This window comes from Cricetulus griseus, assembly GCF_003668045.3.
Source record: "Cricetulus griseus strain 17A/GY chromosome 1 unlocalized genomic scaffold, alternate assembly CriGri-PICRH-1.0 chr1_1, whole genome shotgun sequence".
Taxonomy (NCBI): domain Eukaryota; kingdom Metazoa; phylum Chordata; class Mammalia; order Rodentia; family Cricetidae; genus Cricetulus; species Cricetulus griseus.
Genome location: NW_023276807.1, coordinates 17,290,393 through 17,305,286, shown reverse-complemented (window position 1 = coordinate 17,305,286; position 14,894 = coordinate 17,290,393).

Below are 14,894 nucleotides of genomic sequence, written 5' to 3'. Positions count from 1 at the left end.
TGTGAATACATTAAAATACAAAATTCAGGGGGGAGAAAATTTAAAATAATTTACTTGAGAAAGGAGAATCTTAAGGTGTTATCTTCATAAGAAAGTAAACTGAACTGAACATGACGTGTTAGGGAGATGTAATTTTAGCTCAGTCCACTTCAAGGGTCCTGCAAAATTGTCTGTAGCCTTTTTATAATCCATTTTTAAGTACTGATTAAATAGTCATATATTAAAATTTAAAAAACTTTCTGTAATTTCTACTGAGAAGGTTGTGCCATTTTCCACAGTGTAAAAATAACCAATGCAAATGCCCCAAAGCCACCGCTACCATCCATGCTGTGGAGGAGGACTGTCTTTTTTCTTATGTCCATTATTATGAGTTGTTTGTTGGCTTTTCCCCAAGTTGAAGAATTAATTATTATTTTATGAAAATTAAAGATGAGACTATGCTGCTTATGCTCATCTAAGAGATAACTTGGATATTAGGATATTTGGGATATTTGGAGTCATAACTGTAGGGTCCATGTGTTTTACTTGTATCCAGGACATAATATTTGCTGGGCAGCAAAGTCAAAGACCTATATTATCAGAAAACATATTTTCTGAGAAATATGTAACCCAAGATAAAGGCAAAAATTGATAAAAGCTTGAAGTAGAATGCCTATCTTTCTTCCTGATATGCATTCTTAGTTTATGAGAAGTGATAGATGAACTATGAAGATTCAGTAACAATGACTGAACAATCCCAAATGCTGTGTTGAGGTTCAACTGCATATAGAGGAAAAGGCTGACTTATCACAGATAAAGATTGCTACAGGCTATCATTGTTGATGCATATTGTGACATTTGCCTAAGATGCTATTCTATGTTCTCATCTAACTGGAGAGACATTTATATAAAATGACTTGAAGCTATGTTTATACATACTTAATATTGACATTGCATATTTTGATGCTTGATTTATAGCTGCCTTTTTAGCTTGCCTCATTTTTCTCTTATCAGTGTTATGAGATGCACTGAGATAATATTAATACATGGAAACCAGCTGCAAATAGATTATAATTTCATGTTACCTATATTTAGGAAACTAAAAATGTCCAGTTCAAATAAGAAAAAAATTGTACAAGATACTTATTTGGAAATCCTTTCTGTTAGATATGTAAAGGTAAATACAACAATAAAAATACAAGAATTATTTTATTTAGATAAACTTGAAATATTGAACATAATTGTTGAGTGGTACTGCTTTTAAGCTCTCACACACACAATGTGTTATTATCCAATTTGATGAATTCTAAAATACTAAGTACTTTGAATTTAATTTTTAAATACCTCTTAGAATTTTATATAGATGAAATCACAGTGTATTTAACTTTCTTATAAATTAATGAGTGTGAGAAAAGTCAAGTGTTGGAAGATAATTGTGTAGTAAGGGATCAACTCACTTTTGAGAAACATTTACAATAATATTATTTCAGAAAATGAACATAATAAAACTCATCATATTAATGTTGTCAGCATCATCTCACAAACATTGAAGGACTTGTCTTCCTTCATTAGGTAACATTTCCAAAGTTGTTTCTGTAGATAAAATTACTAGTGCTTGAACTGGCTTTTTTGGATCCCATTCTCTTTGGAGGGATAACTTGCTCAGTATAGATATAGGGCAGAGGACCCTGGTCCTGCCTCAAAGTGATATGCCAGATTTCATTGACTCCCCATGGAAAGTTTACCCTGAGGAGTAGATGGGGGTTGGGTTTGGGGAAAAGAGTGGGGAGAACAGGAGGAATAGAGGGAGAAGTAACTCGGATTGGTATGTAAAATGAGAAAAGATTGTTTTAAAATTTAAAAAGTGATTTAAAAAGTGATTTTGTGGATGGAAATCCAAAACAGTTGCTTCTAGGTATTGTCTCAATATGTTTGTTGAACTTAGGCTTCAGGACTAAATGTCATCTCCATAAATTATATATTCATTACTTTTCTCTTCCCATGACAAAGCAATGACTCTTAGAAATAGTTTGTTGTGAATTACAGTTCTAGCTGGGATAAGAGGCCATCACGGAAGGGAAGTAGGGAAGCAAGCAACAGAAAAGAAGGCAGGGACAGGAAGCTGATAGATCACATCTCTGTACACAAGCATGACACAGAGATAGCACAGTGAAACTAGGACCAGGCTACGGATTCCCAGAGACTGCCTCCAGTGACAGGCTTCTTCCACAAAGAATCACCTCATAAACATCCTCAAAAAGCACAGATAACTGGAATTCAGATCTCTGAGCTTTGAGGACATTTCAACTATATTCCATTCCCTGACTTTCAAAAGATCATGGCCATATCATAACATGGTATGCTTTTACTCCAATGCCAAGAAGAGTTCCATAGTTTTTACTATTTTTAATACTTTAAAGATCCAAAGTCTTTTCAGAGACTCAATGCATTCTTTTAATTGTAAACACTTCCAAAACAAAGAAAATACATATCTCCAAGATTTAATGGCATGGTATATAATTCTCATTTGAAATTAGAGTAATAGGGGCACAATAAGAAAAATTTGAACCAAAACCAAGTACAGTAAACACCAAACCTACATGTTCAAATCCAGTGTCTTCAGTCTAAAGGGGATTGGATGGCTCAGCTCTTAGAGCGTTGCTGCCTACAACACATCTCTCTCTCTCTCTCTCTCTCTCTCTCTCTCTCTCTCTCTCTCTCTCTCTGTTCCCTATATACAAATAAGTCTCATGCAACATCTTGGTGGCTCCTTTGCAGGCAAGGTTTCCCAGTCTGGCCCTTTCAGAGTCTCCATCCTAGGATTCCCCTACTGCACTAGGCATCAGTTTCTCCTGAAACCTCAGAGGAAGAATACAGAAACTCTTCAGTCTTGCATTTTTCATGCCTGTAAAGCCAGCACCATGGAAATGACAAAGCTGCCAAGCCCAGCTGTCAGCTTTGAATGAACACTGGCCCACTGGCATCACAATAGCAACAGTGCTTTTATTCTGTCATTTTCTTGAAGCAGAAAACACCCTGATCTGTCTTTCTAAAGTTAGACTCTTAGCTACGTAATGGGCCCTGCTCTGAGGTTTCATTTCCCTTTCTTTTAGTACAAAAGAGGCCTCTATGAAAGCCAATAATATTCTTAGCAATTGCAGTCTCTTTTCCAGCATGTGCCAGGGCTGTAATGTTGACCTTACTGATATTCATTTTCTTTCCCACTGTACATTTTGTATTTCTTTCTTCCCAACTTGCTCTTTTGCAAGAGAGTTATTGATAACCACACCAAAGTTGTGGTTATTATGCTGTCTTGAAAGTTTCTCTTCCCAAGAAATGAATCATCCAATTTTTGATTTAAGCTCAGGAAAGTTCTTAGGACAAGGGCAGAAGGCAGTTGGATTCCTAGCCAAAGCATCAAAGGAAGACAACTACCTGAGGTGTTATCAGAAAACTCTTGTGTTAGACGTTAATATTGCTTTAAGTCATGTGGTCTTCCAGCTTCCAAGCTGCTCCTAGGCTGGACCACATTTTCTAATCCAAAATTCGAAAGACTTCCATGTTACAAACAAGCAAACATATAAACAAGTATACACATACACATCAGATTATCCACAGTAATAACCCACTCTCTGGTACCAACTTATGTAATTTGTTACTTTTCTGTTGGTTGCTTGTTACAGTGAAACGACCATGGCAAGGTCATTGTATAAGGAAGAATTTACTTGGCTAACAGTGCCAGAGAGGTAAGAGTTCATCACAGAACTGTTAGAATGCAGGGCAGCAAGATAAAGAAGAATTAAAAGAACTGAGAAACCACATGCTTTACCACAAGCATGGAGAAGATAGAAAACTAGAACTGGGGTGAAGCAATGAGCTCTCAAAGCCCTACTCCAGTGACACACTTTCTCCAGCAAGGCTGCACCTCTTAAACTTCCCCAAGCAGTACCATCCACTGGAGACTAAATGTTCAAGTGCCTGAGCCTATGGGAGATATTTCTCCTTTAAATCCCCACATACTATGAGTATAGCTGTGTAACTTTTTCTGTTTACATCAACCTTGCCCAAAAACAGCCAGATATATTTTATACAGTAGGTAACCTCTTTTGAAAAGGAGGGGGCTGGAAGTAGCAAGCTTACTGTTAAACAAACACAACTGTCCAGCTATATTTCAAGGATTCCCTCGTGGAGTTGCAGAACTTCTTCCACAGGTCTCAGGTCACTCACCGAAGCTCAAAGAATGCTGTGCTTTTGCAAAATGAGACTGTTCGCTTGAGTCTATCTCCAGGTTGGCTCTCTCTGTAGTTGTTTGCTGTCCTGTGGCTTTCTCTGTTGTGACCTTGCAGGTTGCTTTAATCCTGGAAGCCTCATTGATCACTACATGTCACTAGAAATGAATACATTAAGGCTACATCCACAGACTCACTAGCAAAAAAACTTCAGCAAGCATTGAAATGTAAATTCCTAGGTCACCCTGTCAGATGTATTTGTTTTTAAGAGAACAAATCATTAATGACTAATTATCATGCTCTTGTGAAGAAACACAGTGCTAATGAATTTGCTCAATTTTTTTAAGCTAAAAAAGAATCCAGTTCTTTGTTAGAGGAACCTTGAGCTTTCACAAGCTTTCAACAGTAGTGACTGGAACTGTGTGAACATATTGTTTAAAATAGTTGTCATATATAATTGGACAAATTATAATAAATTAGGGACAGTGGTTCTCAAATTGTCTGAAACAGTTACTAATCCTAGGAAAGCTGAGAGTTACGCAGAGCCAGAGACTTGCATTTGGGAACTGTAGGGAAAATAAGGAAAGCTTAGGGTAGAGAGAGAAACTAAGTCTCCATCAGTCTTAAAGAAATTGTGCATAACTCTTAACCGCTTGGCAGACTTGACTCATGGCTATCTTCACCCTAAGCACATCAATGTTCGCATTCCCAAGCAACTTCTCTAATACAGGACTACCTCCTTTTCTAAATTTAGTATCCCATCTCTCTCTCAGTCTCTCTCTCTCTCTCTCTCTCTCTCTCTCTCTCTCTCTCTCTCTCTCTCTCTCTCTCTCTCTCTCACACACACACACACACACACACACACATACACTCCTCAAAAAGTAAAAGCAGACTTTAAAATTTCTCAACCAAAATACTGCATCAATGCAGAACTCCTACTCTTATTTGATTCTTTGTTGGAGCTAAATACCTTCAATGTTTTCTATTGTGGAGTTTAAATTTTGTCACCTGCTTCCCACTCTTCAGTTCAATCTGATGGTTTACATGTTGCCTCAACAATCTGGATAACACCACCCATTAGTATAAAACATAAAACTAAAACTTTAAAACATAAAACTAGTAAAGTCTTTGTAGAATAGAAGAAACTTGATGCCATTTATTTCTCCTGGAAAACTCAGACAAATATCCCATTCTAATGAACGAGATCCACACAACATGAAGTCCATGTTGAGAAAGCCAAGCCCGTAGATATTTTCTACCCTTCTAATAGGCATTTTCTTTTTTCAAGCACTCTTCTCCTCCTCCTCTTTCTTCTCTTTTTTGGGAATGGGATTTTACATGTTCATTGAAAAGTGTAAGCCTTTCCTCAAGTTTCTCAAAGACGACTTCTATGTCCTTTTGGACCTGTTCTGGTTTTCTTTTGTATGTCTCACTAATGATTTAAATAGCACACATGCAAAATCAAATCTCATTGCCCTGCTCCTTAGATTTGCTCTCATCTGTGCACTCTCTATAGCAACAGCTGCTTTCTATACTTTTCCCTAATTGACTAAATGGTACAGTATATCCTGAGTCTTTGTTGTTTTATTGTTTATCTCTAAGACCTATCAGAAGTCTTTCTCCAAATTTAACCTTGTATCTGCCCATTTCTCTCAGTCTTCTCTGAGGCAATTCTGAACAAAGTTCCTTTGGCTTTCAACACCAATAGAGCATTTTTTCTCTTGACTGCTTGGACAGAGTTCTCCAGTTTGACCAGTGTGTTTATTTAAAGCATAATGCATCAAGTCATGTCTCTGAAGATTCTTCAGTTGTTACATGTCTTTGAGAATAGATTCTCAGATTATTTTCCAGGGGAGTCTGAATGACAGAGATGCTGCCTACTTTCCTACATCACTAAGCACAGGACCTCTGCCTGCAGCCCTGTTCCATTCATTGTGTAGAAATTTAATAAACTATTGATATCATCACCTTGAACATACACACCTCGCTCAAAATCTCTTAAAATGTTCCTAATGTTTAAACTTTATCACAGCTGCTTACAGAATTTAGTAGCTACTATAATCTGCATAATATTTGATTTAGGTTTTAATCTGCTAAAAGTATGGAAACATAATTGACTTGGATGAATTGCTACCATTACAATTTTTTCTTTTTGGATTTTCAAGACAGGGTTTCTCTGTGTGACCTTGGATGTCCTGGAACTTGGTCTGTAGATCAGGCTGGCCTTGAACTCAGAGATCTTCTTGCCTCTGCCTCCCAGGTGCTGGGATTAACAGTGTGTGCCATCTCTGCCCAACTCTTATGGTTATTTTAAATAGATAAAAATCACTAACTGGAATCAAACTTTATCTTGAAATAGATAAGAGTTGAAAGATAGACAAATTATGAAAGAACTATCGTGATGAAATGTTAACCTTATTGAAATTGTTGAAAAGTTTGAACTTCCACTTGAGACAGATGTAAATTGAGAATCTAAGTACTGAGGGAAACATTTTCTTCCCATTTAAAGAAATACCATTCTCTAGTTGGTGATAATATAGAATGTCAAGAATCACAGAATGTAATGGCAGGAAGTATGGTCTCCTACATTTCTGCCAGAAACATATAGATATGCATTGTGGATGTAGAACACTTGCTTAGCATATACTATGACACAGATATAACCCTAACACCAAAGAAAACCAAATAAATTAAATATATAGCCAGCTTCTTCCAGCTCTTTGAATTTGGAACAGATACTGATTTTTACAACTAGAGAATGGAATTACTTAATATTTTAAATATTATGTTTATGAATTGATATTTACAGCATATGAGAAGTGTGTGCAATGAAAACAGTTATCCAATAGGACTGAATTCATTTCCAGTCCATCCTTTATACCAATAAAAGTTCATCTAGAGCCCTCATCCAGTGGCTGGCGGAAGCAGAGGCAGACACCCAGAGCTGTACACTGAACTGAACTCTGGAGCCCAGTTGAAGAGAGGGAGGAATGAATATCAAAGGGGTAGGGTCCAGGCTGGTAAAACCCACAGAAACAGCTGGGCTGAACAAGGGGGAGCACATGGACCCCAGACTGTTGTCTGGGAGGCCAGTATGGGACTGATCCAGACCTCTGAATATGGATGTCAATGACCGGGCCTGGTAGTGGATCAGTATTTTTCCCTGGTGTAAGAAGGGACTTTGAGAGCCCATCCCATGTGAAGGGATGCTCTCTCGGCCTGGACACACAGGGTGGGGGCTATCCCCGGCCCAGGATGCTTTGGTGGTCTTTGGGGAGCCCCCATGGAGGGCCTTACCTCCCTGGGAATCCGAGGGGGCATGGGATAGGGGTCTGGTGGAGATTGGGGTGAGGGGAGAGAGAGAAGGGATTGACATGTGAAGTAAGCTTGTTCCTAATTTGAACTAATAAAAAATAAAAAATAAAAATGATAACATTATACAACTAGATTGAATTCATGAAAGAAAAAGATTATACAATAAATATTTGACACTGCCAAAACAAAAAACAAAATATCTTTAAGAGTGGAAAAGAAAATCCCCTGTATTCTAAAGCCCCAATAGCCATATACTACATTACAGAGACAGTTATGAAATAATACATATTCTAAGTCAATATAAAATTACCTGTTATTGTGTATGCTACTTTTCTGAAGGAAAAATATACACTACAAATGAAGATAATTGGTATTCTCAGATACATGTGTGAGGTGACAGGATCATTAAACCAGCAGTAACATGAGGTGAATATAGATATTATGTTCATAGTAATTAACCTCTTGCTTCATTATTGTAAGAACAATTAACAAATCTATTAATGGTTTCATTGCACTAATGTGATGATAACATTATATGAATATTGCTTCTAAGACTTGAATACTTAAAAGCATGAGAGAAATCAAAGATAATTATAAGAAAATATTTTGCTTTCATTATATTAAGCTTTCATTCCAGGAAGCCAAGCATTATCTCCCTAAACTTCCCACTCTTCCATTTCATCAAGTAACATGAGTCCAGAGGGTTCCAAACTCCTTGGCAGAATCACAGAGTGATTCCTCCACTACAGTCCTCACTTCTTGATGCTAGAGCAGAGATAGTTACCCATACTATATGAATGTTATGCCCTTGACTTTTCTGAATCTCTGCCTGTGTTGTCAAAACACATCATGTATGTAACTACTGAAATAAAATATTAGTAACTATGCTGAAGGCAATGAAGGTAACATATTTCAAATAGAATCAGTTCATCTTTCAGTAAGAATACCACTTTTTCTCTTTTTTTGGAAAATCTTGCTTATCTATCTCCTCAACACTGAACAATGTCTACCCAAATCTGTGGATTCTATTTTATTTCACTCAGTTTTTCATTCCAAATACATCTCCGGATGTCAAATGTTCCTGAAGTTCACAATAGCACAACCATGAACGAACTCATCTTTGAGACTTCCTCTTGTGATAACACACACACACACACACACACACACACACACACACCACAGTTTATTATTATTAATACTCTAATTACAAATTTCCAAATTATTAGAATTAATGGATAATTATTTTAGCTTTCATTCTTGCTTTAGGAAAAAAACTGTGTGTTCCTTTTAGAAATAAATTATTTATTTTTATAACTAAGAAAATTGGATTATAGTCAGGCAAGATGGCACATGCCTACAATTATTACCTTTCTGGACTCTATAGGCAGAAGCAGAAGCAAGAAGATTATTGCAAGTTTTTAAAGACAATCTGTTTATTCTACTGAGTTCTAGGTCAGCTATGCGTATATAGAAAGGTCTGTCAAGAATGTCAAATGGGACATGCATGTCACATCCCTCCCACCAAGGCTCAAGTACTATTAAAGGTAAAAACATTGGAATGTATAGAATAGCAAGATGTAGGGGAAGACTTGAGTGAAACAGTATCTTCTGGATATAGCTGAGCAGTTTTGCTCATGTAGTAACAGCAACAGAAGTTGCTTGCACAAGATTAAGCCAGTCAATATTCTAACAAAGCAGGGAGGGGTTCACTGGCAACAATTCTGCAGACAGAAGACAGTTTATTTCCTATAATAAGTTTGCTTCTCAAGTCAAAGCATACATATTGAATTCATGATTCTTAAAATGTGTTTCTTTAACCATTTGTATATTACAGTGGTGATTCCCATATTCTTTTATGGAGTCAAAGTATTATGTATTTTTTTATCTTTCCCAAATGTTAATTATAATGTGACTGAATCACTGGAAAAAATGTTTCTTACTGGACTTCAGTGGTCTTAACTACGTGAAAACACAACCACATGGTATAATTTATTTCAAAAATAACACCATATATATTTCTTTAAACTCATCATTTTTAATTGTTTTACACACCAACCACAATTTCCCTTCCCTACTCTTCTCCCGTTACTTCCATTACCTCTATTCTACCTGCCCCCATCCACTCGTCCTTCTTCTCCATTCAGATATGGTAAAGCATCGCATTGGAATCATCAAAGCATGGCATATCATGTTGAGGCAGAACCAGGCTCCTCTCTGCCACATCAAGGATGAACAAGGCATCCACCATAGGGAATAGTTTCCAAAGATCCATTTCACACATCTGAGACAGGTCCCAGTCCCACTGCTAGGGTTCCCATGAAAGACCAAGTTACCTAACTATCACCCAGATGCAGAGGGCCTGTGTGTGTCTGTTTTTGCTTCCATCAGGTACTGTATGAAGGCTCTATGATGACAGTTAGAGTAGTCACCAATCTGATTACAGGAGAAGCCCATTTCAAGCACACTACCCACTATTGCTAGGAATCTTTACTGGGGTTATCCTTATGGGTTCCTGGGAGTTTCCCTGGTATCAGGTTTCTTCCTAACCCAATAATGGTCCCCTCTATGAAGATCTCTTTCATTAACTCTCCCCCTCCATTCTTCCCCCAATTTGAACATCCTAATCCCTCATGTTTTTATCCCTCCCACCCTTTCTCTTCTACTCCCCCTACGCACAGCTTACCCAGGACATCTCATCTATTTCCTCTTTCCAGGGAGACCTCTTAGGGACTTCCTTGTTACCTAGCTTCTCTGGAGCTGAGGATTGTAGCCTGGCTATTCTTTGCTTATCTACTTATACCACGTTTGTCTTTGTGGGTCTGGATTACTTCACTCAGGATTATTTTTTTCTAGTTTCATTCATTAACAGCATATATCTTTTTTTTTCAGATTTTTACATTTTAATTAGAAACAAGATTGTTTTACATGACAATCCCAGTTCCCTTCTCCCTCCCGTCTTCCCCTACCATCCCCACAACTAAAACCCTACCTATGACATATCCTTTCTGCTCCCCCTGGATGGTGAGGCCTTCCATAGGGTGTCATCAGAGTCTATCTGGTTCTTTGGGAGAGGGCCTAGGCCCACCCCTGTGTGTCTTGGCTCAGAGAGTATTCCTCTATGTGGAATGGGCTCCAAAGTCCACACCAATTCTTGGGATAAGTACTGAACTACTACAGGAGGTCCCGTAGATTTCCAAGGTTTCCTCACTGAAACCCATGATTCTGGGGTCTGGATCAGCCCCATGCTGGTATCCCAGCTATCAATCTGGGGAGCAAGAGTTCCCCGATGTTCAGGTCAGAACAGCATATATCTTAATGGCCTAGTTTGGTAAAGCACATCCATGTTCACTTTTCTTAGTATAAGAGAAGTACAATATTCCAATTAAAACCCATTTCTGAAAATAGGACACAAATCCTAACAAAGCTACTGATCTTTTCCTGATCAATTAAAATCTTAACTCCCTTGCCAGTTGAATGTAGATAATAATTGTACTCACTGTTAAAGGTCGTTGGCTACACCACATTGTTTATTGCATGTTCATTACTTGTAGATAGCACTTGATACATTTTTGCAATTATTTCCTCCACTGACCACTCTACAATTCAACATGTGTTCAGCTGTTCATGATGCTGGGTCAGATTTCTAATTGCAATGCTATTGTGCCTAGGGAGACAAGCTGATAAACTTGCAAAACCATGATGTTTGTAGCCACATGTAGTGTGACCTTGAAAAGCCTGAACTGTTGGACTGGACAGAACTCTTCTACTGACTATAGTAATTATTATTTGATGCTCAATTTTACCTATCACATTGGCCTTTAGTGGGTACAGAGGATTAAGACCCATAATGCAGATACAACCAGTTGGTAATCACTATAATATTAGCTAAGGTCATATTACAATCAACGCCCTTAGTCTGCTTAATATTTTACCTACCACAATCTTATGAACAGCAGTTACTATTTTCTGATGGGTAAGATTTAGAAATTTGTACTACGTGCCTAAATAGGACTTTAAAACTTTCAAGGTGATCTCCTTCAAATGTCACAAGGGAGGTCAATAATGAAATTCTAAAAGCAGACAGAGTTCAAGCCCAGCTGTGTTAAGGGATGAACATTAAGCAGACACAAATCTAAGTTGAATAAATGAATGGTGAATGTTTGGATAAATGAACTAATCATGATGTGGAAGATGGAAATAAACCCAGAGAGAAAGAGCAGAAAGAGACTCCCTACTGGCAGTCATCTGTGCACACTACAATGTGAACTGATTTCAAGCAGCTCAGAAGCTAGAGGGTCTATTGTTGCTCTTGCTAATTTGCTATGATTTCAGATCCTATAGATCTGAGTCCAGAGTTTGCAGCCGTGGTCACATCATCATGAGAATTACTTGAAGCATTGGAATTTTACACCCACGTGTAGTTTCTTCCACCTTTTTATTACAAATGTAGAGAAGTGGATTTGACTTTGAAAGTACTTGCTGAGGGAATGATCACACACGGAAAAACACAAATTCTAGGAACTGAGCCAGACTCTGATTTCCTCTGTCCCTGGAGTGTTTTATTTAAGGAAACCATTGATTTCTGCCACTATGCTGAAAACCCCTGTGTAAAGGTGGCCAAGAAATCTGCCTCCAATTTCATCCGTTAGGACCCTTTCCAAAGGAAGATTGCCACATGAGCAGCTTTGCTGGAAGTAGCCTTTTATACTTTAAGCTCGCTTTTTGTGTAAAATGTTGAAAAAGAAAAAAAAAAAAACTCTCAGTGATAGTTTTCAAGAAGCTTACAAACTTTGCTTAATTTTAATATTTAGAAGGAAAAGCACTTCTATAATCAAATGAAGTTTTTCCAAAGGAACTGTCAACAGCTTACCATCTGCCTGTGGCTTACTGTAGGGCATTTTTTTATGAGATACAAAAGTACAATTAAAGCCATCTAGCATTATGCCTTCTGATTTGAAGAAAGCTGAAAGTCATTAGTGATTCTTATTAATGAGGAAACACTTTAAAAATAGCTGAAAAAAGAAGACCATTGTTTGCTGTGCAGTGTAAGGAAACTCCTGAGCCCTCCCCAGGGAAAAGCAGCATACTTCTATGCCATATATGGACACGACACTGTGTTCTCAGAACTGGCTTCAGATTCATATCTAAACCATCAGAGAACAACGGGACAGAGTGGTGGATGCTAGATGTTCTTGTCAAGTGTAACTCTGTATCATGTAAGAGAAAAAGTAAATGCTTGTACTGTATATTGTTAATAACAATGGAAAAATATGGGACCTGAAGAGGTGGTGTAGAAGTTAAGAGTGCTCAACTGGTGTGAAGAAAACCAGAATTCAGAATTCCCAGCGCCTACATCCAGTGACTGACAGCTTTCAGTAACTCTGGCTCCAGGAGATCTACCCCTCTTCTGGACTCCTAAAGTAGCTTCAATGACATGTGTGTAGACATATCCACATAATAAAAATATAAGTGAACAGTTACACTGTGGCCCAGAAATTACAAAGATGCCTTTTAGTAAGCTGCTGGATTTTCCATGATCGTCATGCAAAGCTCAAGTCAGTTGACAAAGACATGGGAAGCAACATGACCTTTTGATCTTACATTTCTGTAAAAGGACACATAAGGTCTTTGTCTGCCCTTTCAACAAATTTACCTGTAATTTCACTTACAAACTCATTGTGCAGCCTGCATCAATGAGATAAAATAAGTAGCAAGGGTTGCTACGAGACATAAAAGATGCTGTAATTTATTCACAGTCACAGGTTCAGAAAGCTTTCTCTTCCAATGTGATTCATCTATTCCAATGTAGACCATTATATTTGTGTTGGTTCCTCATATTCTGTATATTTGTTGTGTCTCTACATTGGAATTTTTGGTACATTTCTATTTTAATCATGCGTGTGTGTGTGTGTGTGTGTGTGTGTGTGTGTGTGTGTGTGTGTGTGTGTGTGTGTGTGTGTGCAGGGTGGGCTATGAACATGACTATGAAAGCCCACAGTTGCCAGAAGCATCAGGTCATCTGCAACTGAAAAAACAGGCAGTTTTGAGCTGCCTGACATAGGAAACAGGAGTTGATGTCTAGTCCACTGCAAGAAGAGTATTGCTCTTAACTACTAAGTCATCTTTCTGTCCCTCCATTAGATTTTTAAATAAAATGTAATCACTAATGTTTAGAAAACTAAATAGGAAGGTAAACCCACCGCTTTTTGAGAACAACTTTGATAGGGAACTACTATATAAAACTTCAGAAATTATAAATGCACACAAATCTTTATATTTATAAATGGAAAATGTATACTTCTATTTTAGGAGTTAATTCAAAATATATCATTAATTTAAATACATAATGGATAATGATTTGCTGTCTTATTGGAAGTTCAAATGTGTGCCTCATAAGGCTGATAATTATGTAAATGTTTTTAAAAGCACTAGGCTTTTCAATGAGGCATTGGGGAGGGCATTTCATATTCAAACCATTACAATTATACCTTGTTTATACACGTCTATTGTTAATTTTTTTATTAATTCCTTAAAATATATTTTGACCATATTCACCTCACTCCCCCAATTTCTTCCAAATCTACTTCTCTTAATCTACCCCCACTCCCAATTTGTGTCTTTGGGTTTTTTTTTTAAAAGCTTTTCAAATCCAATTTCTGCTGTCTGTACTCTTGGATTTGGGGATATACACTGTAGCAAGGTCAAACTATGTATGAGGCACAAAACTCTTAAATAAAACTGATTTGATCTTTTACAGCAGGTATCAGTTGCCTATGGCTCTTTATTGAAGGCCGCAATATCTGTGCATTTATATGTACAAGTGTCCTACTATGTCCAGAAAATGTTGTTTCTTTATAGTCAGATACCAATTCTGGCTCTGACATGTTTCCTACCCTGTTTTCCACAATGACCCCTGAGTTTTGGAATGAAAGCAGACAGAGAGTGATAGATACTCCATTTAGGGTTGAGGGTTATTCACTCCCTTGCTGTATGCACAATGAACAGTAGTAAGTCTCTGAGTTAATCTCTGGTAAGAATAGAGAGGTGGACTTATCTATGGGTATAAGTCATTTGGAGTAGCTTAATAGTATGTTAATTTAGTATAAAATGAAGTAAAAACTCCTCTAGGGACTATGACCTGTCTGGACACAGGTTCTTGGTCCTCATAATGTATATAAATAAATACATATACAGATATGTATTTCATCTTGTGACTCAGGACTTAAAAGTGCTTGATTATTCCCACAATGTCTGCAGGACTAATGCACCAGTAAGAATATCTTGCCAGACCAGTTAGTGTGATAGCTTGCGATACAGAGTTCACAGCTTTATGACTGATAGTCTTTACCCTGTGGTGGTGTGCATAGTACC